The 24,310-nt window shown below is 47.1% G+C and overlaps 1 protein-coding gene across 3 annotated transcripts in view; it reads left to right on the top strand.

Annotated features, from left to right (window-relative positions):
- ZNF362 (zinc finger protein 362) overlaps positions 1-24,310 on the top strand; it is a 55,692-nt gene that overhangs the window by 5,673 nt on the left and 25,709 nt on the right. The window contains exon 2 of one of the 3 annotated variants that reach the window (XM_084821957.1): positions 17,637-17,868. The exons of the other annotated variants lie outside the window; for them this stretch is intronic. The gene's annotated coding sequence lies outside the window, so the exon portion shown is untranslated. The remainder of the gene's footprint in view (positions 1-17,636; positions 17,869-24,310) is intronic. 3 annotated transcript variants of the gene reach the window in all.

The following is a 24,310-nucleotide window of genomic DNA, read 5'->3' as shown; positions in this document are numbered from 1 at the left end:
ACCACTCTTCATACAAGTTATCCATGTGCTCATAAGGTCCAGTTTAGATGGCTGCAGTGCATTATAGATGGGGCTGCCCTTGAAGATTGTTTGGTTCAGAGCATGGCAGCCCAATGGCTAAGGGGAACACTTCATTCTGAACTTAAGTCAGCTGTATTGGAAGATCTCCACTTGACTGTCAGTGTGTTTATGGGCACAATTCAAGCTGCTGGTTTTGATGGGTAAGCCCTTACTGGCTGGGGACTCACCTGAGCCCGTCTGCTCCCCAAGATCTTCTTTGGAAGCCTTCCCTCATCTGTCCCCTCCATCAAGAGATTATGTGGGTGGAGACCAGCAAGGGGACTTTTTGGTGGTGGTGCCCCATTTCTAGAACATCTTTCCCAGACACACCCATGAGCCACCAAGATCAGAATCCTTCAGGTGTCACATTAAGACCTTTTTATTCTCCAAGGCTTTTTAACAGAGTGATTTGACTGCTTGTATTAGACTTTATTAATTGGTTGTACCGTTATATTGTTCTGGTTGGATTGTCTTTTTTAAGAAGAATTAGAAAAGAGGGGTATAAATGTTCTTGGGGCGCAATCCTATGCATGTTTAGATAAAAAAAAAAAAGTCCTACAACTCCCAGCATTCCCCAGCCAGCTATGCATAGCATTGCACCCTCAAAAGAATAAAGAAACCTAAAGACCAGTCTCCTAGACATAGTCTGAGAATCCTGGGAAAATCACATTTCTAATTGCTACACCACTCTACAGATCAGCAGTGGGAAACCTGTGGCTGTCGAGAAGTTGTTGGAATCCAACTCCCATCATCCTTGACCATTGGCCATACTAGCTACTGCTGATGGGAGTTGGGAGTTCAGCACCACCTGTCGGCCCGACAGTTCTCCCCCTTTGCTCTGGTTGTTTCTAAGTGGTACATGATCTAACAAGAGTTATGCTGGATGGTGGGCCCATCTCTTTCAACCTCCCATTCCTGACAGTGACCATCCAGATCTTTCTGAAAAGCCTACAGCTCTCTTTGGGTGTTTCTCACCATCACCTGGTATTTAGAGGTATACTGTGTCTGTACATAGAATCATAGAATAGTAGGGTTGGAAGGGGCCCATAAGACCATCGAGTCCAACCCCCTGCTCAATGCAGGAATCCAAGTCAGAGCATCCCTGACAGATCCCTGACATGGGGGATCCATCTGAGTACTGTGGCGAGAGACCTATCCTTCATGAATATGCTTATCAAATTTGCAGATGACACAAAATTGGGCGGGATAGGTAATACCTTGGAAGACAGAAATAAAACTCAAAGTGATCTTGATCGGCTGGAGTGCTGGGCAGAAGACAACAGAATGACATTTAATAGGGATAAATGCCAAGTTCTGCACCTAGGAAAAAGAAACCAAATGCACAGTTACAAGATGGGGGAAACTTGGCTCAACAATACTACAAGCAAGAAGGATCTTGGAATTGTTGTCGATCACAAGCTGAATATGAGCCAACAATGTGATGTGGCTGCAAAAAAGGCAAATGCTCTTTTGGGCTGCATGAATAGAAGTATAGCTTCCAAATCCCAGGAAGTACTAGCTCCCTTCTACTCAGCACTGGTTAGGCCTCATCTGGAGTACTGTGTCCAGTTCTGGGCACCACACTTTAAGAAGGATGCTGGAGAAGGTTCAGAGGAGGGCAACAAAGATGATCAGGGGAATGGAAACAAAGCCCTGTGAGGAAAGACTGAAAGGACTGGGCATGTGTAGCCTTGAGAAGAGAAGACTGAGGGGAGATAGGATAGCCCTCTTCAAGTCCTTGAAAGGTTGTCCCAGAGAGGAAGGCCAGGATCTCTTCTCAATCATCCAGAGTGCAGGACACAGAATCATGGGCTCAAGTGACAGGAAGCCAAATTCCGGCTGAACAATCAGGAGAAACTTCCTGACTGTTAGAGCAGTACGACAATGGAAGCAATGACCTGGGGAGGCGGTGGGCTCTCCCACACTGGAGGCGTTCAAGACGAGGCTGGACAGCCATCTGTCAGGGATGCTCTGACCTGGATTCCTGCATTGAGCAGGGGGTTGGACTCGATGGTCTTGTAGGCCCCTTCCAACCCTACTATTCTAGGATTCTACTATGACTAATCTGGACTAACATCCAGCGTAAAGAATGGAATTTGCAGTCCAGCACATCTCGGGAGGGCACCAGGTTGGATGAGACTGCTGTGGATCCATCTAAGCAAAGGGCCGTTGCTACATCTGGTGATATGAGCTGTGCGAAAAAGTGTTTCCTTTTTCGAACGGAAGGGCAGCTGTTTTCGTCTTATGTTTGCAGCAAACAACAACAGAGTCTTGTGGCCTCTTAAACACAAAAAAATTTATTACGGGCAGTCGGTTTCACACTTGATCTGGTAACGGAGCACATGCGTGAATCAAAAGCGTGAAAAGGCCTCTGCGGTGCGCCACCAATGCGCGAACGTGCTTTTGATCCCCGTGTGTGTTCTGTTACCAGATCGAGCGAGATTGCCAGGTTAACCTATTCCTCCTTTGGGATGGCCTTGGGCCTGAAGGGAACGTTCTTATGACGCTTCAGACTCCAGCGGAGGAGAGACCCGTAATTTAGAGTCCGCGACTGAGGGGATCTCTTCTCCAGCCATTGGCGGTTCTACCTGCGCATAAATGGCAGCGTTCTGAGAACACCTTAACAGGTACAGCGGAAGGAGGTGATGTCTGAGAAATGTTGGCATGGGCCGTTCAGGCTTGAGGGCTGAGAGGTATCTAGGAGGTGGACAAGTAAGCTAGAGATGGGTTGTTTGAAAGGTGGGCTGTTGTTGTTGTCGTTCAGTCGTGTCCGACTCTTTGTGACCCCATGGGCCTTAGCACGCCAGGCCTTCCTGTCCTGCGCTCTCTCCCGGAGTGTGCTCAAGTTCATATTATTGCATCAGTGATGCTGTCTAGCCATCTCATCCTCTGCCGTCCCCTTCTCCTTTTGCCTTCAATCTTTCCCAGCGTCAGGGTCTTTTCCAGAGAGTTTTCTCTTCGCATTAGGTGGCCAAAATATTTGAGCTTCAGCATCTGTCCTTCCAATGAGCACTCAGGGTTGATTTCCTTTAGGATTGACTGATCTGACCTCCTTGCAGTCCAGGGGACTCGTAGGAGTCTTCTCCAGCACCACAGTTCGAAAGCATCAATTCTTCGGCACTCAGCCTTCCTTATAGTCCAGCTCTCACAGCCATACATTACTACTGGGAAAACCATAGCTTTGATTAGACGGACCTTTGTCGGCAAGGTGATGTCTCTGCTTCTTACTATGCTGTCTAGGTTGGCCATAGCTTTCCTCCCAAGGAGCAAGCGTCTTTTAATTTCATGGCTACGGTCACCGTCTGCGGTGATCTTGGAACCCAAGAAAGTAAAATCTGTCACTGCTTCCATTTCTTCCCCTTCTATATGCCAGGAAGTGATGGGGCCAGATGCCATGATCTGAGTTTTTTAAATGTTGAGTTTCAAACCAGCTTTTGCACTCTCCTTTTTCACCCTCAACAAGAGGCTCTTTAGATTCTCTTCGCTTTCTGCCATTAGGGTGGTATCGTCTGCGTATCTGAGGTTGTTGATAATTCTCCCGGCAATCTTAATTCCGACCTGTGATTCATCCAACCTGGCGTTTCTCATGATGTACTCTGCATATGAGTTAAATAAGCAGGGCGACAAGATATGCCAGGAAGTTATTTTCCAGCCTGGAGGATTATGGGCCATTACCTGTGTCTCTTCGCTGGGACTGCCAGCAGTTCTGCCCTCTGGCCAGCAGCCCCGGTAGCCGGTTCCAGACCTGCTTCGAGCCCCATGGCACCTGGGGCCATTTTGAGGCCGGAAGCAAACAGAAAGCCAGTGTAGACAGCAGAGCATTGCTATAATGTGCCAGGGCCTGAATCTGGGAAGTTCTCCTGGCCCTGTTCCCCTTCCGAGGCTAAGAAATCCATGTAAACGTGTAAATTGGAAGAGAGTTGGTCTATGTTCCCCCTCTTGGCTATTTATTATTATTATTACTGTTACTGTTGTTACATTTCAAACATTACATGGTGTCTTCTGTGCGCATGGCACTTTACGAAGTATAAGACGGCAGTTCCCTGCCCTGAGGAGTTTACAGTCTAAAGTGATTTCCATTCTGGGCAGACAGGCTAGTGATTTTTTTTCTTTCAGGCTAGCAGCCTTTCTGGGCTTCTATGCAAGACTGAAAGAGAAGCAGTCCATTTCCCATTTGCTTGGGAAGGTGCAAACCTGGTACCATCTTCCCGCCTCCTGGCCACCGAGTGGAAGGACAGTTGGGGTGATTGGCATGAGTTTGGCGTGTTTTAAAAATACATGTATTTAAGTGATGTTTTATTTGAAGAAAATGGTTGAATATGTGAAAGAACGTTATAACTTGATTTCATTAGAGTTTTCTTTAGGATTTTGCTATTTTAGTGTTGGTTTAACCCTGCTGCCCTTCATCAACTGAGATATGATTATGTTTATTTCATTTAAGTTTATTAAACAAAACTTTAAAAATAGTGTGTAGTGTTATGCTGCATGTGTATCTGAAAAGTTTTTCCAATAGCCAAACTTAACTGAATGGAAATATTTGAGTAGTGGAGCGGGGGGGGGGGGGGAATAATAACGCACACTTACTGCGGTAGAAGAGTTATATTCAAACTTTATTTGGTCTTCACTCAGCCATGAAGCTCACTGGGGGACTCTGGGCCAGTCACAGACTCTCAGCCCAACCCACCTTACAGGGTTGTTGTGGGGATAAAATGGAGGAGGAGGAGAATGTACGCTGCCTTGGGTTCCTTAAGGAGGAAAAAAGGCAGGATATAAATGTAATAAATAAATAAATAAAACATTACAACTCAATAGCATATACTTCCATTACGTTATTTAGATTTTAAGAGGTGGGGGTATAAAGGATTGAATTCCCTTAACATGCTAATTTTTGCAGGCCTGAGCTGTGCATAAATATATGGGTTTCTTAGGGATAGGCACCTGAAAAAAGTTGGGTACAACTTTGATTTCAGACTTGACAAGTAATGTATCAATCCCAGCTCCCTACTTTGACTAATTTTATTTATTTATCTTTTACATTTATATCCCGCCTTTCCTCCAGTGAGCCCAAGGTGGTGTACGTATAATCTTCCTCCTCTCCATTTTATCCTCACAACCACGCTGTGAGGAGGTTAGGCTGAGAGTCAGTGACTGGCTTAAAGTCACCCAGTAAGCTTTATGGCCATGTCGGGACTCGAACCCAGAACTCCCGAGTCCCAGTCCAGCACTGTCAACCACTATACACACTAGCTCTTGTCTTGTATTCATTTGTTATGTTAGTAGTTAGTTTGGATCAAACAATTAAAAGTGGAAACACTTTTTTGGTGGCAAATAAAGCAGTGGAATATGCCCGTGTCACTGTAACTGAGACACACATTTTCTTGAATTAAAATTGGAGACACTCTGTGCTTATAGCCGGACAGGTTTGCTTTTAGTATGTGGAAGAGTTCGGAGTTACCCACCAGGAGTAGCACTCACCCCACTGTGTCTCTGTGTGAGTTGCTGATCTGGATGAGCTTCCTGATTAGAAGGCGGTGAGGCCAGAACAGTGATTCACGCAGAGATCAGCAGCCTCCTCTACGGGTGGGTACTCTGAGCTCACAGGAAACTTTCATTATAATGTATCTACCATGACCCACAGTTGTTCCTTTGGAGAAAAACCGGGGGGCTTGAGCATGTTTTGGATGTTCGCTGTGATGAATCTAACTTGCCTGCAGGCAACCAGGCAAAGGAAGCTTTTGGAAATTGGGGTGGGGGGTGGGGAATGGTTCTGTTCCTTTCCTCCTGCCAGTTTGTTGTTGCTCTGGTGGTATGTAGGGCTCTGAAAAATGTTAATGGACTAGTAAGTTGGTCTTGGGGAGTTATTTTGCAACTTGGGCTGGAGTATCTTTAACAGCTGCCAGCAACTTGACTTGGCTTCTTAGTGTCTTAAAACCTTCCCTAAGAAACTACCCATAACAGACGGTCCATCTATACTCCAATTTGATACATGCTTACTTGGAAGTAAGACCCACTGTGTCCCGTAACAACTGGGGTTCTGTGGTATGCGGCTTCCATAGCTGGAGGTTTGATTTAGCTGGAGGTTTGAGTGTTGACTAATACCCGTCAAGAGACCCGTCCTCCTCCATGCATGTATCAAAGCCCCCTTGAAAGCCATCTGTAACAACACATCCCCTGGTTAAAAGTAGAAACGGATGGAGGTGAGCTTTAGGTGACGGGAGTGTGCAGATCCTCGTGTAGGTTTTAGATTTTGGAAAGTTGTGGGAGCTGCGCGTTTCCCAAGCCTCAGACGGCTGAGAAACGCTTCTTTCGCCCTGAATTAAAATGTGAAGGGATGTTTCTTCCACCCCAAAAGTACACTTCCTGAGTAGGAAAGAATATGAACTACCTATTTCGGAGAAGTACATTTTCTGTGTTCCTGCAGGGGTCTTGGCTTGTCCTGCTAGGGGGATGAGACATCCCGTTGCGTCTCTCCATTGGACGTGACTGAGGCCAGGCCCGCTTACTCGGGATTAAGCCTCACTGAGTCCACTAGGAGTAACTTCCAAGTAAGCATGCCTAGAATTGCGCTGTGAAGGATGTGGCTACTCCCAGCGTAGAAATGCGGCAGCATTGGCGAACTCTGGTGGGTGCCGACAGGCAGTAAACACCGCCAGAGCAGTGTATCATTCAGAGATGTGCCAGTCAGGCTTCTTTGTGGGTGGCCACGTTAAGCTCCCAAGGGCCCTTAGTGATTTCTTTCTCATGTCACCGTTTGGGAATGCCTGCTTTAGGGGCTAGGACTTTTCGGGGCGAGTCTAATGCTAAACATGTGCAGCTTCTTGTCTTGAGTTTTCGATGCTCGAGATGGAATCGGAGACTTTCGTGAGACGCGAGGAATGGAGGGACGCAAGTGCACCGAACGAGAAACTGCTACACTAAAGAGCATGGTTAGCTGCATGGTTATTTCCAGCATAAAGAGCGCATAGGAGGGAGAAATAGGGGTGAAAAGGGTGTCAGGATTGTGTATGTGGATGCTACAGAAGCAAAACGGCCAACTCCGAATGTGACCTTACAAACAAAATCAACTGCAGTTCAGCACATGAGGGTAACTTAGCACGTAAGGGTAACTTTGTTGGTTTGGATCAAAGATCCATCTAGCCCAGGTTTGTGTTTCTCACGAGGAGCTGCTGATAGAGCCAACTTCCCATGCCTTTTAAAAATCCCTGGTTTCTCCTTACGAAGAATACATCGCACATACAAAGAAAATACCAGCAGACACTGGCATGAAAAGGGCTTAGAACTGGGCCACATGGGACACTGTGCCAAGGCTTTTTAAGGCACCAGGGCCAGTTCCAGGGGGTGGCATGGCTGGGGCTTTGTGGGGCCAAAGAACACCCATGAACGTTGGAGGCAGCGCATGGGAAATTGTGGTTTATGTGTTCTGGCTCTTCCGGGTTAAGGGGTCCCACGAGGAGCCCCCCAAATGCCAAAGCTGCATTCTGGTTGCCATATTCTGTCAGGCCTTGTGCTTGGAGTGGTGCTGGCGATGTCCTTGCCAGCAGTGGTGTCGTGGAGGCAGGGCTTGCAGGGACGCAGCCCTGGCACTTTTTCATCAGCAGGGACTCTGATGTCATCTGCCACCCCCCTCAGGATTCCCTGTTCCCTCTGAGCTTAGCTGCGATCCTCACTGTCGCTGTGGGGGGAATGCATTTTCCAAGCAACAATATATTGCTCCATGTTGGAATGCAAAGTCCTTGGGATGACTTGGTCTGGAATGGACAGTTGAGATCTCTTCGCTTTACCAAAGACGTGCTCCTGGTGGAGACAAAAGCTTCTAGAACTGCTTTGTTGATATGGATCGACACAGCGGCCTGAAATGTTTGGACTGCCCTTGGAGACTGTCGCAATGCGTGCCTGCATTTCCAAAGTTACCTCTATACCTGTGTGTGTGTGTGTGTGTGTGCACGCACGCACGCACGTACGCACGTGTGTCTGTCTGTGTAGCTCAATCCAGCTGGGTGTGTGGACGTTTCTGTTGGAGGAGGAGGGGGGAGATACAATGAAGGAGCTTAGGGAAGGCTAGTGGGTAACGTTGGGGCGCTAAGGGAGTGTGCAAGGGGGCTGTTTAAATGAGCAGAGGACTGTCCATGAGGGCTGGGTTGAGAGGGTGAAGCTTCCGTAGAGTATCATGTTTTGAAAACCTACAATGTTTGTGTTTGAGTGAGTGGGTGAAAAAGATTTTAACACCCCGGCATTTTTTCTCAGATGTCCAGTTGAAATACCCCTGCCTTCCTCTCAGCTGCACTGTTTGTGGATCCCAGTTGAAGGCTGTATATCTTACAAGGTTATACAATCTTAGAAGGGGGCCTGGCTGTGACGGTCAAGAAGGGACCCTGCACATCTGAATTTGCCATTACGCTATTGCTTGCCAGCTTTCTTTGTCTTACAACTTTGGGTTTAGACAGGAGTTGCTTCCTGTCTCAGCTACAGAGAAGCTGTCTTTTCCAGCCAATGTGCAAAGGCAGAAGAGATTTAGGGCTGCATCAGTTTGGCGATGAACCACGCTGTAAGTTCTAACTTGCTAAGCGGACAACATACAGCCTGCTTCACCTCCTCTGTATTTAAAAAAAAATAAGTTCCTAGTTCTCAACGGACGTGCTGAAAAATGGTTGGAAAAACATGGGCAAAAGTTCTAAAAGAAAAAGGAAGCAAGAAGAATGGTTGGATGGTCAGATCTCCTGGTTTCCAATAACACGAAGTAAAGCTTTTTTATGGCTAGCTCATTTTTATTCATTCTTGCTGAGCATGTTTTAGCATAAGGGCCATGTGTCCATTAATTGCGAGTTGTTCTTGAAATGATGCACAAATTACATTTAGCATGTGTAACTGTGGCATGGTAATGAACATAATCTTAGGGCTGGATATATATCTATATATTGGCCTTTGTTTTCTAAGGTGGAACTATGCTACCTGAATGAGCGCATGTTTCCTATATGTGCGGCTACCCGTATTTCAGACATTTGCAGGGGAGGACCAGTATAAGGGAGAAGCGTTAAGTGCCCCTCTCCCACCAAGAAAATTTATCTTGCCCCTGCGTTAGCATTAGGAAGAAAATACAAGTTTGAGACCTGTGTTTTCTCCCCCTTGTAATATGTAATTCTGTCCTTAAAACTTTGGTTTAGGGACCACCAGTGATCTGGGGTGCATTTTCAAGTAGACTCTGTAGCCTTGGGGGAAATGGTACATCCTGATGGAGGTTTCCACTCCATGCTGAAAAGGCAAATTATTTTTCAACAATTGGAATGTAAAGTGGCTGACCTCTTCAGCAGTGTGTTTAGCAATGGATGTAAGAAGTGGAAACTTCGAAGCATGGAGGACTGGTAGATGGAATGGCGTGGAGAAAATTGGGTTCCAGGGTGGGAAGGAACTGAGAAGGCGACTTCTATGTGTCTTCTTGCACAATGATTGCAAGTTGAGAAGATGTGATGGTTCAAACAATAAAAAAAACAGAGTAGCAGTCCACAGTAGAAAAAAGCCAGCATCATGAATAGTTCCCAGACCCTGGTATTTTTACCCATGGTTGTTCAGTCGTTCAGTTGTGTCCGACTCTTCATGACCCCATGGACCATAGCACGCCAGGCCTTCCTGTCCTGCGCTCTCTCCTGGAGCATGCTCAAGTTCATATTCATTGCATTGGTGATGCTATCTAGCCATCTCATCCTCTGCCGTCCCCCTCTCCTTTTGCCTTCAGTCTTTCCCAGCATCAGGGTCTTTTCCAGAGAGTTTTCTCTTCGCGTTAGGTGGCCAAAAGATTTGAGCTTCAGCTTCAGTATCTGTCCTTCCAATGAGCTCTCAGGGTTGATTTCCTTTAGTATGGACTGATTTGACCTCCTTGCAGTCCAGGGGACTCGTAAGAGTCTTCTCCAGCACCACAGTTCGAAAGCATCAATTCTTCGGTGCTCAGCCTTCCTTATAGTCCAGCTCTCACAGCCATACATTACTACTGGGAAAACCATAGCTTTGATTAGACGGACCTTTGTCGGCAAGGTGATGTCTCTGCTTCTTACTATGCTGTCTAGGTTGGCCATAGCTTTCCTCCCAAGGAGCAAGCGTCTTTTAATTTCATGGCTACAGTCACCATCTGCGGTGACCTTGGAACCCAAGAAAGTAAAATCTGTCACTGCTTCCATTTCTTCCCCTTCTATATGCCAGGAAGTGATGGGGCCAGATGCCATGATCTTAGTTTTTTGAATGTTGAGTTTCTAACCAGCTTTTGCACTCTCCTCTTTCACCCTCAACAAAAGGCTCTTTAGATCCTCTTCGCTTTCTGCCATTAGGGTGGTATCGTCTGCATATCGGAGGTTGTTGATAATTCTCCCAGCAATCTTAATTCCAACCTCTGATTCATCCAACCCGGCATTTCTCATGATGTACTCTGCATATAAGTTAAATAAGCAGGGTGACAATATGCAGCCTTGTCATACTCCTTTCCCAATTTTGAGCCACTCGGTTGTTCCATGTCTGGTTCTGACTGTTGCTTCTTGACCCTCGTACAGGTTTCTCAGGAGACAGGTAAGGTGGTCTGGTACTCCCATCACTTTCAGAATTTGCCACAGTTTGTTGTGATCCACACAATCAAAGGCTTTAGCGTAGTCAATGAAGCAGAAATAGACGTTTTTCTGGAATTCTCTTGCTTTCTCCATGATGCAGCGAATGTTGGCGATTTGATCTCTAGTTCCTCTGCCTCTTCGAAACCCAGCTTGTACTTCAGGAGTTCTCGGTTCGCATACTGCTGAAGCTTGTAGGATTTTGAGCATCACCTTGCTGGCATGTGAAATGAGCACAATTGTGCGGTAGTTTGAACACTCTTTGGCGTTGCCCTTCTTTGGAATTGGAATGTAAACTGACCTTTTCCAGTCTTGCGGCCACTGTTGAGTGTTCCAAATGTGTTGGCATATTGAATGCAGCACTTTAACAGCATCATCCTTTAGGATTTTAAATAGCTCAGCTGGAATACTGTCATCTCCAGTAGCTTTGTTGTTAGTAATGCTTCCTAAGGCCCACTTGACTTCACTCTCGAGGATGTCCGGCTCAAGTTCAGTGACCGCACTCTCATGGCTATCAGGGACATTCAGATCTTTCCTGTATAGTTCTTCTGTGTATTCTTTCCACCTTTTCTTAATTTCATCTGCTTCTGTTAGGTCCCTGCCTTCTTTGTCCTTTATCATGCCCGTCTTTGCACAAAACGTTCCCTTGAGATCTCCGATTTTCTTGAAGAGATCTCTAGTCTTTCCCATTCTGTTGTTTTCCTCGATTTCTTTGCATTGTTCATTTCAGAAGGCCTTCTTGTCTCTCCTGGCTATTCTCTGGAACTCTGCATTCAGTTGGGCATATCTTCCCCTTTCTCCCTTGCTTTTCGCTTCCCTTTTTTTCTTCAGCTACTTGTAAAGCCTCATCAGACAGCCACTTGGCTTTCTTGCATTTCTTTTTCTTTGGGACGGATTTCGTTGCTGCCTCCTGAACAATGTTACGGACCTCTGTCCGTAGTTCCTCAGGCACTCTGTCTATCAGGTCTAATCCCTTAAATCTATTCCTCACCTCCGCTGTATATTCATAAGGGATATGATTGAGGTCATACCTGAATGGTTTAGTGGCTTTCCCTACGTTCTTCAATTTACCCATGGGGTCAGGGGTAATTGAGCACTTGTTTAGGGTGGGGAGGGGGGGTTGGTGGTTCCAATGTTAGTGGGGTGGTGAGTCCACTCTGGATTTCAGTCAGAACCAGTCAGAACTCTTAAAGGAGCCGTCCAAGGTGCAAAGCACTGACTGGTTCTGGCTGCAGCCCGGAGCGGATTCACTGCCCCACTGACATCAGAGCCCCCAGCCCCCACTGGTTTAGGGGTTTCATTTCATTTATTGCATTTCTATACCACCCAATAGCCAAAGTTCTCTGAGCAGTTTAAATCCCAGGCATGAAGCAGAGCAACAGTGGAAAGAAAAAGAATTGTTTACTCTAGTACGCATCTTCCTGTATTCCCATATTTTGGCTGCAATCCTATAACTGCCTGGGAATAAACCCCATTAAACTCAGCAGAACGTATTTCTGAGTAGATATGTGTAGGGTTGTGCTGTTAGCTTCAAACTGTCATGGGTGCTGGTCATAAGAAAGACCCTATATGGGAATATTTTAAAATCGTTCCCTCTATAAGTAAAAGAGGAAAGCATGTAAAATATATATAGCTGAGATAAAGATCTGCAAAGCCTGCTTTTATGAATGAAACAGTGTAAATAATACTCTAGTTGCAAATTGACATGTTTGCAATGTAGTTGCAAATTGACATGTTTTAGTGGTCAGTTTTGCACCATTGTTCAGGAAATATATGAAATGTTTCCATGGGAAACTTGATTTAAAACAGTGATTTAAATCAAGTTTCCCATGGAAGCATTTCATATATTTTCCATATAATATCAGTGATTTAAATCAACCTTTTTTTCTTGTTGAATTAAATCAGTGATTTAAATCACCTTGAATTAAATCAGTGATTTAAATCACCTTGAATTAAATCAATCTGCCTTGGTGGGTACTTATCAGATGATAACATTAATTCCTTTGAGCGGTGTTCACAATACTGCATATCCATTATTGTACCCATGCTGCAGATGCGGGGAATGGGAGACTGAAGCTGCCATCATGTCCATCCATTTGCCGTGCCCTGTGTTGAGGACTGCAAAGGTGGCCTGCCATTTAGAAGATGGCTTTACGCTTACCCAGATGGGGAGTAGGCTGTAGTGATTAGATCTATAAATGTGGAGGAATTAGGTGGTAGGGACCTGAACTAGCTGTATCACTGCAAGTAGATAACTAGCACATTGGGGAGAAAGCCAGAGCACACCAATGGGAATCATTCCCGCTAATAGTGAAATCAGGTGGTCGAGGGCCGACAGGATTGGAGCAGAAACGGGGCTGCTGAGAAACAAGAGGAGTTTGCAGAAGTACAAAAACATATTTTTGCAAACAACAACCCCCTCCTAAAAAAAATTACCCAAATAAGCTTTTTATCCATGTTTTATTGTGAATTTTAACCAAAGAAAACAACAAAACAAACAAAAAACATTTAAAAACCAAAATAAAATAAAATAACATATTTTAAAATCCTCAGTTTCAAATATTACAATATTCTAAGAAGAAGAAGAAAGAGGAAAAACATAGGTTATACATAAACATCAGTAAAAGCAGACCAGATAACCAAATATAAGTCCATTTGCAAGTTGAATAAGACTTCAGCATGCTCTGAAGCTGCAGAATGTTGAACGTAAGTTGAAAACAAAAAATGGCAAACGGGTGGGGAGTGGAACGAGGAACCCCGGACAAGAGCGCTCCTGTTGCAGGTCTCTCACTTGTAACTTATAACTAGTAAATGAACCTTACATTCTGCAAGCCTAGTTAGTTGCATATTCCTGGCTACTCCTAGTAATGCCCCTTCCACCAAAGCCATGCCTGAAGAAGCAAGGGAATTTCCCCAGTCCAGTTTTGTCCCCTTCTGCAGCTGGAATGCTAGCCTCTACGATTACTTAAATTTATAAACTTAGACTACTGGTTTTGACCCATAAAGCCCTAAACCATTTGGGCCTGGGTTGTTTGATGGACTCCTTTGCACCTGTACGAGCCTGCCCGGGTCTTGAGATCAGCCACAGAGGCTCTGCTAGTGGATACGATTAGACTGGTGAGGGCACGACATGGTCTTTTTGCTGGTGGCCCCCCATTTATGGATCTAAGGAAGGGGTTCCATAAAAGATACACGCTTGGCCTGCTCTTTGTTTTCCTTCAGGTGGGCCCTGAAAACATTTATGTTTCAGTCTGCCTTTGATGTGGAGTTGATTTAACTTGTTCTCTTTTTGGAGTAATTTGGATTGGTGGCTAGGAGATGTTTGCTTATTTTATGCTGCTTTTTTAGCTGTTAGGATTATGGATTATTTTAAAATTGTTTTTCGTTTAACCATTGGAAGTTTTATTGCAGTATTGTTTATAATTTCCTGATTGTAAGCTGCTTTGAAAGAGCGTTCTAGTTCTGAAACGTGGCATTGAAATGTTTCTTTTTTTTAGGATGGCACAGAATCAGTAACAATATTTCCCCCAACAGCTAAAATAACAATATCCTTCTATGAGAAGGAAGACCTCTCCATCCTTCCAGGAATGGTTTCACAAAATTTAGGGTTGGGCTGTTTCAGTGAAATTGACATGTTGTTTCTGGCTGCCTTTCAGTGAAATTGACATGTTGTTTGTGGCTGTGTGAGGGTCAAATCCTGAAAATAGTTTTATACAACATTGGTCCTTGTTTGTGATGTTCTGGCAGGGTGTGTGTGTGTTTTTATGTTCCATGGGGCTTACTTTCTAGTAAGTGTGTTTAGGCTAGTGCATTTAGGCTTGCAGCACAAGTATCTAACCCTTTCCTCACTAGGCAGTGGTATGATTAAATAACTTTAAGCACACTACCCTACCTGTATTTCTGTCCTGAGTGTTCTTCCATGAATTCCCAAACTTACACCCTCCTTATCACAACATTTCTGGCTACAGGACTGCGCCAGCTGCCGCTTCTGGGATATCGTTAAGGGCGCTCCCGGATATGGAGAGCACATTGCAGTAATCAAGGAGGAAGGGGCTAAATTCCTCCTGCGCATCTCCTGTGGTCCTGATAATGATCACCCGACCTCCCTAGCTGAAGCTGTAAATGCAGAAACTCGCTTTAGTGCGCAGAAATAAGTCCTACAACCCCCCTGCGGAACTGCTGGTTCCCAGGGCATGGTCTGAAGGCACATGAGGCAGCCACCTTGCTGAAGCTAAGCAGGTCTGGCTCTGGTCAGTGCTTGGAGGGGGGACCACCTGGGAACACATGTAGCCACCTTGAGTTCCACAGTGTAAGAGAGGTGGGATATAAATGTAGTAAAGAAGAAAGAGAGAAAGAAAGAAATGTAATGTCATAAAGAAGGAATTCTGGGAGTTGTACGACTTATTTCTTCTCTCTGAGCATGCATGGGATTGTGCCCTTCACTTCATGTCTCCTGTGGTTCATGGAATCCATTTCCTACCTGGGCTAGCCTGTTATAGAAACCCTGCTGGTTGCAGAGCATTTGTGGGCATTGTTTTTGGGTGTGTGCGCTGCGCAAAGACGGTGGAATTTATCTATTTTTGAAATTATTTTTAGGCTGCATTTAAGGGTGGAACCATCTCTTGGCTAGATGTTAGAATCTGGCTAATGCTTCCCGGACTCTACACGGGGAGATGTGTCGTGGGTCATGCAAACTGTCATTCAGGGGAAATTGCCTGTGATTACTAATCTTCTCATTTAAGGAACATCTGGTACACTAACAGAGTTTAGAAAATACAGGACTCAATACAGGAAGCAGGGTTAGTGTCACTTAAATCCCAGTGAAAATGATTGGGGTGGAGGTGATTTAATATTGGGGTGATTGGGGTGGGGGTGATTTAATATTGGGATGGGGTGATTTATTGGGGGAGGGGGTGAGTTATTGGGTCGGGGTGATTTAATGATGGGGTGATTGGGATGGGGTGATTTAATATTGGGGTGGGGTGATTTATTGGGGTGGGGTGGGGTGATTTAATATTGCATATACAGGGTGTTGGGGTCTAACTAATTTTACTTTCGGATGGCCATTTCATTACCTAAACATTAAAAGAGTAGGGGAAAGCTCTCCTTTCACCATAGCTGAACCGCCTCAATTGTGAACGCAACACGGCAGTTCACGGGCATTATGAGGCAGAGTTCATAACCTGCCTTGAGTCACCCAACATGGGAAAAACTCTTACTTAATAAGACTTATTAACTCTCACTTAGTAAACTCTTAATAGTTACTTTATGTTGATATAATTGTTAAAACGGAGCTAACAGTTCAGGAGGAAGAGGTTGAAGATGATAATGATGATTAGCTCTGGGAGGATTTGCGTTGAAAGCAAAAATGCGCAAGTAAGGTATCAGGGTCTATGAGACCCCACCGGTATTTACCCTGGGATCCTTGCAGAACCCAGATATCCTTCCCTGCAATCCTACACTTTTATAATGCTTACATTAAATCTGAGTCCTTGTCAAATACATTTCATTGCCTTCTCCTTCTTCTTTTTCACTGCAACTAAACTGGAGTCTTTCCAGCCCCAGTGGCAGATGAGTACAATGCTATTTTCTGGGTTGTTTTGTAGTTCAAGCCCCATCCACGTTCGGAAATGAAGCCGAGTGTAGTTCCGGATGTCGTCTATTGAAATCTGTTGTCCTTTACAGGATGGTCAACATGTTCTGTGTCAGAATTTGGGGGCCTAACTCTTGTTATTGGATCCTTCCCTGCTACACCTACGTACCGTCTCCAATTGTTCTCTGACCTATGAATCTAGTCCTCTTGAAGTTTTTAAACGTTATTGTGGGAAAGGTGCCCACTTGACAGCCATTTTTAAACTAAAGCTTTCTCTACTGTTCATATCCTGCCTTTCCAGCTGCTGGTTCCGGGTTTTTCCAGCTGCTGGTTCCTCTTTGCCACTGACACAAATGCCCATTAATTTGCCCTCCTCGTCTGGGCCCAATCCACACAAACTGCCAGAGGGGGACCACAGAGTAGACGTTCAGAGGATCAGCAGTGGCCCCCCTGCAAGGATGTGGGCCTCATCAGCTGCTCAACCATCCCAGGCTCTGATACCAGTCGTGCAAAGACCAAGGAGGTCTATATCCCATACCCTTGCTTTCCTCCTCCCTACCCCTTCTCCGGTTCTGTACCCACGAGCGCTATTTTGCATCAGGATCTCTGCTTCACTGCTATAAGCATGTGGTAAAAGAGCAGGGGAAAGCTTTTCCACCATTGAACTGCCTCGATTGTGAATTCAAGAGGGCAGTTCACGGGCTTTACGGGGAGGCATTAACAATCCGCCTTGAGTCAGCCAGAGCATGCACCCCTTGAGCGAGTCCCAGAGTGCTGTTTCCCCCAGTGGCTTGCCCTCTTTCCTCTATGTCTGGCACTCAAGAGATAGAATGCCCCTGAACATGGAGGTTCTGTCTAGGGATATCCATTGCTGGGAAATCTGTTTCGTTTTTGGCTTGGCAAAGTTCCTCAGTGTGTGTGACTTGGCTCGCATTTGCGGGCTGAGCTGTGGGTTTTTCCTGAAATCCGGGAACTTTTTGCCTGTTCTTTTTTATTTGTGCAAATAGAGATTTGCACAAATTTCAGCTGCAGTTTGTGCAATTTGCACAAATTGCGGCGGAAATTTGCACAAATCGTACAAACTGCAGTTGCAATTTGCGCAGATCTCTATTTGCGCAAATCAAATTGCAGAACATCCACGAACTGGCCCGACTCGATGTGGAAAATGGACTGAAGTTAAAAGGGGCGGAACCAAGGGAAGCTCTGCAAGCTCCTCCCTCAAACGGCTTCTTCCGGCATCCCTAGTTCTGTCGAGTCCCCGCGGCTGCTGCGCCGGGCTGCAACCCAGCTGCCGGTTAGCTCTCTCCAGGGGTCGGGCAGTATTGCTGGCGCATCCCCTCCCCTCGGCGACGGTCGCTATTTCTGTGTGAAAAATATCTTATTTCTCTCTATTTCAGCCAGGCGAGACAGAGGGGGACTCAAAAGCAGAGAAGTCCCACAAGGGACCCTAGCTTGTATTAACAGCAGTTTGGTAGGAGCTGGTGAAGGCCTGTGAGCCCCCCCAGCCCCGGGGACTGGCGCTTATCTCTGCCTGCCCCAACGGGGGGACCATCTGTCGCCTGCCACCCTGGAGCACCATCTTCACGTCCCCTCAGGCAGCTGCGGCTACCGGGCTTCCGAGGCCAGCCTGTGAGTACCGAACCACGGCGCTGCTAACGTCTTCCCTTTCGCAGGGCCGCAGCAGCTCTCTGCCCTGGCTGCATGGAGCTCGGATGTACGCCGGCCTGGCATAGGAGTGTGCCTGGGGCTATGCCAGATCGGGTCATGGTCCACCTAGTTGTTGTTCAGGTGGCCAGCCAGACACCTCCCTAGAAGATCTCAAGCAGGGTATGAATGTGATGGCTTCCCGCCCCCCGACCTCCCCCAAGCATCTGGTGCTCAGAGGCAGTGGGGGCTGGGGGCTCCGATGTCAGTGAGGCAGTGAATTTGCTCCGGGTTTCAGTCAGAACCAGTCAGAACTCTAAAGGAGCTCTCCAAGGTGCGGAAGCACCTTGGAGAGCTCCTTTAGCGTTCTGACTGAAACCCAGAACGGATTCACCGCCCCTCTGACTTCTGAGCCACCAGCCTCCACCACTCAGAGGTATACTGCTTCTGCCCATGAAGGCTCGACCGATGCTGCGTGAAATGGAATTTGCCTTTTTCTGCGGCTGCCGCATGGACATTTCCCCCCCGGGATTCCCAATCTCTTTCCAGATCTTGACCTGTCAGTTTTGTCAGTGAAGTTGGGATTTTTTGGCCCCAGCAATCCTGCTCCTTAGTTTCCCCGTCTCTCCTGAGATGTGACATTTTCTAATCCCGGACTCTGTAACACAGGGCGGTTGAACCTCAGGGCTGTGGGCTGCATCTGGTCCCAGTCCAGCCCCCTGGGATTCCCCAGAAGGCCGCATCACCTCCTCCTGTCCAGCCCCCTTTCCCCCAACTTTTGGGTGAGTTATTCCCCATTCCAAACGGTTGAGATGCCTCTTCTGAGGCCCCTTGACCGGCAGCCAGAGCTTGAAGCTACACTGTGCAGCATTCTTGCTATTTGGGCCTCGTCCCTTTGCCTCCGGCCCCACCCACCACTGGCGTGCAGCCCCTGAGAACGTCTCCGGAAATACAGGCGGCCCTTGGGCTGACGTTCAGCACCTCTGATGTACCAGGCCCTTGTCTCCCCTGCACCTAGCCTGCCCCTCCACCTTTTTGCCCCACCCTGTGGCTTTCTCCTGTCTGCCTCATTTCTCCCCCTGTCCCCCACCCCCTGATGCCTGTGCCCTGCCCGTGACCCCACCCTGCAGGGTTGTTGGACGATCTGCTTATGTCAAAGGCCATTGCAATAAGCAGAAGCAAATTCGAAAGACAGCCACATAACATTTGAACAGCCCCCAGTCTTCAAGGGTCATGGGATTTCCAGACATGCACAGCCCTTTCTGCCCCTAAGCCTGTTTGAGGTGTCCGCTCCACCACCACCATCCCTCCTCGCCCTCCATCAAAGCTGCGCCGATTTTCAACGTGTCATATTCATCCCTTCTTTAGAATGTTTGTGGACATTCTGTGGCATTTACAGGAACTCAGGCAATGAGCCTGTTTGCACGATCAAGCAGCCCACCATTGCTTATTTAAGCCACGGAGGGCTGTGTTGTGGGTGGCCGGCCGTTTTGAATATTCAGGCTGCAACCGCGGCGTGTCATGTCGTACGAACCTGGTGAGGGTGGGGTTTTGACGTGATTAACCCGAAACAGCCCGTGGGTTCCGGGTGGTTTGTCAACCATGCCAACAACCCACCCTCGCTGGGTTCAGACAAACACGGCAAGCCACGGTTGTGGCTTGAAAATTCAGAAGTCACCCAGCACATGCTGGAACCCACCGTGGCTTAATTAATTAAGCCACGACGGGCTGTGGCGATCGTGCGAAACGGGTTAATGGCTATTCATGGAACAGAATCCGTTCTTTTAAAATACTTCAATTGTTTTAATTATGGGTTTTTATTCTTTCATCTTGAGGTTCACCGCTCCAAAATCTTTGATGTGGAGCAGTATATAAATATTGTAAATAAATAAATGGGGACTCACAGGCAACAGTTGACAGCAATAGTCTAATTCAGCTACTGGGTGTTCAGGAGGTGCTGTGACATTAGGTCGGCATAGGCAGCCACATCTGGTCCCGCTCCCCAGCTCCCATTGGCTTAGCTGCTGTGATGTCACAGAGAACCTCTGGACCACAGAGCTTGGCAGCCAAGCATGAATAGCAGCGGAGAGCTTTGAGAATGTAGATGCCTGAGGGGGACGGAAGGGGAAAGAATCTTCTTTTCTCTTCACTTCCTTTCCTCCTCCCTTTTCCAATTCCTTTTTTTCCTTTTCCTTCTCTTTTTGTTACTGTGGTGCCCTCATCAGAATATTGTATTGTTGGGAAATTGTAGTGTTGATTGGGTTGTTGGTAGTTTTGGTATTGTTTATTTCATTTGTAAAGATAAAATAAATAAAAATATATTCAAAAAGAGAGAGAATGCGGATGCATTAACTATTGGCTGTAGGCAAAGGGGCTTTTGAATGATACCTGGTTGTTCGAGAGAGAACAGGGGGGCCGTACGTATGCAGGTGATACGTACCTAGAAGGTAAACGTTGGATGTGACCCGGAGAATTAAGCAGGACGCTGCCTTACAGTCCAGCCATTGGCTCTACACCAGGGGTGTTGAACCTCAGGCCTGGGGGTCCCAATCCAATCCAGCTCTCAGGGCTTCCCTAGAAGGCAACCCCCCTTTCCCTCAACCACTGATAATTCGGTGGTTTACCGGCTTCGGCAGCTTTTTCTATGTTCCAAAAGGTCGAAATGCCTCTCCGAAGGCTCAGTTACTGTTAGTAAGAGAATGACGCTCAAATATGCTGGCATTTTTTGCCACACCCCTTTTGCATTTGGCCCCACCCACCACTGGATTGCGGCCCCCAGGAGCTTCTCCGAAACAGCATTCGGCCCTTGGGCTGCAAGAGGTTCAACATCCCTGCTTTATATAATGTCCAGAGCGCTTCACGGGCTGTATCTTGTACTCTTTGCAACAACCCTGTAAGGTAGGTCACTGCTATTATTCCTCATACTGCAGAGTTTGCAGGGGAGGGTGAGAGATTGTGGCTTGCCGGAGGCTACCTGGAATACAATATTGAAATCATAGGAATGCAAGAAGCTGCCTTATTCTGAGTCCAGCCCGGTATTGTCAACACCGACTGGCAGCGGCTCTCCAGGGTTTTGTGAAGGAGTTTTCCTAGCCCTGCTTGGAATGTCAAGGATTGAACCTGGGACCTTCAACATGTGAAACGTATGCCCTGCCATAATGCTGTGCCACAAATGTCAATTCTTCCATTTTCGGCATTTGGGGGAGAGGGGGGATGACAAAAACTCTGGCAAAAGAGGCTGGAGAGGTGAGAATTTCAGAGAATTTTCTCTTTGGGGAGGGGGATAGGGTTTCCACATATCTTTTTAAGTGTAGGCAATTCTTGGGTGGGCGGGTCTTCTTTCTCTATATTTTTTATACACTCCCTGCCCAGGACTCTTCTCCAGCTGGGAGTTCTTCCTGAATGCCTATTGGAGAGGGAGAGGTCACATGGTCTCCTGACAGTTCAGGAAGAACTGCTGGGCTGGGGAAGAGTCCTGGGTTCCTACAATTGCAGGGTTCTGTTTTTTTTTTAAAGTAAAAAATAGAAAGAAACCCCCTCAAGAATCGCCTACACTTAAAAGGGTATGTGGAAACCCTGTCCCCCTCCCCAAGGAGAAAATTCTCCGAAATTCTCCCCCTCCCTGTGACAGAGGCAGAAAAAACAAAGTTCCCGAAAATAGGGGGCGGGATTTGGCACAGCACTGCCCTACCACTGAGCTACAGCCTCTTGGCTCTTGGTTTCCCCAGGTGATGCGGAATCAGTGCCCTACCCCCTCTGCCCTTTACTCTGATTGTCTTGGAAGAAGACAAGCTCAGGTTACTAACTCAGAGATACTGTGGGCATCCTCCTTTCACCGTGGATCGTCCTGTTGCATTTCTGCTTCCAGAGCGATTGAATAACTCAGGCGCACCTGGGGCAGAGATGGGGCAGAGTTACTGGCCACCAGTGGAGGCTGATTAGAAGGGGGCAAGCCCAGGGCAGTGACTCATGGAGAGATGCAGTAGGCAGACTCCTCCGTGGGTGGGTACTTCTAACTCACGGGAGCTTTAATCAATCAGTTTTTGTGAATTTCTTATAATACAGCGTGTCCTGTGACGCACTGCATGTTACCGTTGCAGATTAACAAGTAATGGCTAATTTTAACGTACCAAGTGTTTGAATGGAATAACAGTAAAATACAGGGCTTGTGGCCAGGGGGTGGGGTGGGGGTCTGGATCAGCCACTCATCATAGATTTGGTCTTCTCTCCTATGGTCTGCCTGGATTAATTGTGTGTGCCCCTGGGAATCTCCCAACCCCCTTGAGTCTGGCTGTGTTGCCGATCCTTTCGTAACCTTATTTCATTTCCTTTTATTGATTGACTGTAGTTTTAACCAACCCAGTAGCGTTGAGGCTAGATTGTTGATGCAGTTTTCCATGGGGGTAGAGCCCTGCTGGATCAGAGCAAGGGTCCATCTAGTCCAGCGTTCTGTTCACACAGTGGCCAACCAGCTGCCCACGGGAAACCAAAAGCAGGACAGGAGTGCAACAGCACCCTCCCGCCCATGTTCCCCAGCAACTAGAGTACATAGGCTCACTGCCTATGTGTACATAGGTAGCACATAGCCATCAGGACTAGTAGCCATTGATAGCCTTCTCCAGGAATTTGTCCAACCCCCTTTTAAAGCCATCCAAATGGGTGGCCATTGCTACACATTGCAGTAGCGAATTCCATAATTTGACTAAGTGCTGTGTGGAGAAGTCCTTCCTTTTATCTGCCCTGAATCTCCCACCAATCAGCTTCATGGGGTGACCCCATCAGGTTCTGCTATTACGGGAGAGGGAGAAAAACTTTCTCATAAGAACATCAGAAGAGCCCTGCTGGATCAGACCAAGGGTCCATCGAGTCCAGCATCCTGTTCACACAGTGGCCAACCAGCTGTCGACCAGGGACCCACAAGCAAGGCATGAGTGCAACAGCACCCACCTGCCCATGTTCCCCAGCAACTGGTGCACAGAGCCATACCGCCTCTGCTAGAGTGTTCTCCTCACTGTACATAATTTTGTACACCTCTATCATGTTTCCCGTCGCTCGTCTTTTCTCAACAGTCCCAGGTGTTGCAACCTTTCCTTGCAGGGAAGTTGCACCAGCCTCTTGATCATTTTGATTGTCCTTCCTTGCAGTGATTGGTGCATGATACGGTGATCTGATGGAGATGGGATATCAGGTGTTCCCACATGTACTGTTGACTTGAGAACTTGGTTCCCCACGATGCCACACAGATGGTTTTGTCTTAACATCCTCCTCCATCCTTCTTTGCAGCCCCCATGACTCTACTAAGAGCTCCTTCCTATTATTACTAATGTAAGTGAGGGGAGTGGAGAAAGATGGCTTCTCCAATATGGTCGATGTAGTGTTCTCATGCGGCCGCTCGGTTGATCTCTATGTGATATACGACTGCAGCCTTGCAAATGTTATTCTCAACACCGCCACCATGTCCCCCATTTTTACTACTTTGGCCCTTCCCTCGCATACTTTTTGTGACAAGTCAGTAGCTTGACAAGGCCAAGGGAGAGGGTAGAAATGACTTTTTTTTCCAATTTACAGATGTTCTCATAGCTGGTCCCCTAGAGTCTCTTCTTGCCCGCCACAGGTGAATACTAGTTTGCAAGGTGGTATTGCTGTTGTATGGCTTTTTGTGATGGTCAAGGTCAGGTCCAGCTCCAGGTTTCAGGGGCCGCTTGGACTAATGCTCTCTGGTGGGACTGATCCTATATCAGCGGGACACCCTGGTGGGTTTATGTGGTGGTAGAGCGGTAGCTGTGGCACTCCAGTCCCTGCCAGTTTCTTCCCCAGTGAGGGACTGGGAGCCACCATTTCCATTTCACACAATGCTCCGGAGCATTCCTGCGTTGGAGGAATTATTTAAAGCTAGCAAACAGACCCAGCTTTGGTTATAGAATCATAGAACAGTAGGGTTGGAAGGGGCCTATAAGACTGTCACGTCCAACCCCCTGCTCAGTGCAGGAGTCCAAGTCAGAGCATCCCCGGCAGATGGCTGTCCAGCTTCATCTTGAATGCCTCCAGTGTGGGAGAGCCCACCACCTCCCCAGGGAATGGGTTCCACTGTCGCATTGCTCTAACAGTCAGGAAGTTTCCCCTGATGTTCAGCTGGAATCTGGCTACCTGTCACCTGAGCCCATTATTCTGTGTCCTGCACTCTGCGATGACTGAGAAGAGATCCTGGCCTTCCTGTCTGTGACAACCTTTCAAGGACTTGAAGAGCGCTATCATATCTCCCCTCAGTCTTCTCTTCTCAAGGCTGAACAGGTCCAGTTCTTTCCGTCACTCCTCGCAGGGCTTTGTTTCCAGTCCCCTGATCATCTTTGTTGCCCTCCTCTGAACCCTCTCCAGTTTGTCTGCATCCTTCTTCAAGTGTGGTGCCCAGAACTGGACACAGTACTCC

The sequence above is a fragment of the Heloderma suspectum genome, chromosome 15, assembly GCF_057233095.1.
Source record: "Heloderma suspectum isolate Gila_16-S chromosome 15, 16-S_ref, whole genome shotgun sequence".
In the NCBI taxonomy this organism is placed as follows: Eukaryota; Metazoa; Chordata; class Lepidosauria; order Squamata; family Helodermatidae; genus Heloderma; species Heloderma suspectum.
Note: the sequence above shows the minus strand (reverse complement) of the source record. Positions and strands in the feature narration are given on the sequence as shown.